Here is a 1996-nt window from a genome sequence, read left to right as displayed (position 1 = left end):
TCTATGGATGGAATGTATAACTAAATGTCAACTTAGTACCCATCTTCTTCTACAAAGTCCTCCAAAAGTAAACAACAACCTTACTATCCCTGTCAGAAATAATACTTCTTGGTAATCCATGTAGTCTAACAATCTCTTTGAAGAAAATTTTAGCAACATGCTTAGAATATGATGTCTTCTTACATGGTATGAAATGAGCCATCCTAGAAAACCTATACACAACAAAAAATATAGAGTCATACCCCTTTTTTGTTTTAGGTAATCCAAGAAAAAAATCCATATTGATGTCACTCCAAGGTTTCTCAGAAACACAAATAGGTGTATACAAACTAGTATTCTAACTTACTCCTTTTGCAACTTGACAAACTCTACAACTTTTTTCAAAGTTTTGAACATCCTTATACATACATGGTCAATAATACTTATCCTTCAGTAAACTCAATATCTTATCAATTCCAAAATGTCCAACCAATCCTCCACTATGTTTTTCCTTAATTAGATTAACTCTCATATCACTTCTAGAGATACACAACTGAATTCCTTTGAACAACATACCTTCTTGAATGAAATACTCATCATACTTACTCATGGGATCTGATAGATTTTGTGCTTTGCACTCTCTCCATGCCTTGGAAAAATTAGGGTCAGTATCATACAACTATGTCATCTCATAAAAACCAAGAACTTCAACATTCATCTCAGTCAACAAATCTACTCAATGCATCAATAAATTAGTTAGTGACTCTGCTATAATGCTTAAACACAAATGTAAAACTCTACAAGTACTCAACCCACTTTATATGTCTCTAATTCAATTTATGTTGACTTTCCAAGTACTGTAAATCTTTATGATTAATATGTTGGAAATATAAGAGGAGTAACTAAGAGGGGAGGATTGAATCATTTACCGCTAAAATAAATCCTAGATCCCTTAGATTTCAATACAAATCAAGACTATGATTAAACTATATTTGTATGTAACTTGACAAACACACATACATTTGGTTTACACTAGCAAATAATGAAGCTTGGCAATAATTGAATATACTAAAATAACTCATCAATTGCTTAACATGAAAATTATTTGTGATTATCCTTATTTAACTTAGTTGCAAACACATAAATGAAATAGCATGAACACAAGTGACACCAAGATTTAACATGGAAACCCAATTTGGAAAAAATCACTAGTTGCAGCTAGTTACTAATTTTTACTCTTTAGAAGTGAGCCCTGTTAGGAACCAACCCTATAAAAGGTTATAAAAAAAAATATTAGGTGTGACTCTATTAGAGGATTTAATCACCCTATTAGGACTGACCTTGTTAGAAGTCTTTTGATACTTTAAATAGAAATACCACCTTGTTTGAGGATTTACAAATAGTTGTTAAGCCAACTTTGTCAAGAGATTTAGATCACTGCTACAATGGTTAGAAAGTAAGAATGAGAAGACTTGATTTTTGATGTAGCTAAATTTCTAATTATAGATCTCAATTCTAGCTTCAATACTTGATCCTTCCCGATCGAATGTATCTTTATAGCTCAACAAGGATATTTTTCTTATCCTTCTAATTTACTTCCTCTAAGTATTATCAAAACTTCTATTATGTTCCACACATTCAATCCTCAGCTTGACCTTATAATTATATCTCACAAATTTTCAATTCAACTTGAGTACAACTTAGAATATTTAATATTCATCTCCTTAGTCAGTTAGAACCAACAACTAAATCACTTGAGCTCAAAATGCCAAAATAAGAAAATCCTTCATTAGCTGACCTTGCTCAATAGACACTAACTCAAAATGATTTTCTTATGTTAACCAAGTGAACTTAGTTAACGCTGCATATTCACAAAGTTCCTTTGGTAAAAAAGTGAGCTCAATTAATACTAGTTCCATCCAACATTTTCTTCATTAACTTAGTGGGCTCGGTTAACACTCAACTTCTGTAAACCTTTCTTTGACGATTGAGTGAACTTGGTAGATAGTGCCTTTTG

The sequence above is a fragment of the Cupressus sempervirens genome, chromosome 2, assembly GCF_028749045.1.
Source record: "Cupressus sempervirens isolate cs-2001-9-10 chromosome 2, ASM2874904v1, whole genome shotgun sequence".
NCBI lineage: Eukaryota > Viridiplantae > Streptophyta > Pinopsida > Cupressales > Cupressaceae > Cupressus > Cupressus sempervirens.
This window is presented reverse-complemented; position numbering follows the sequence as displayed.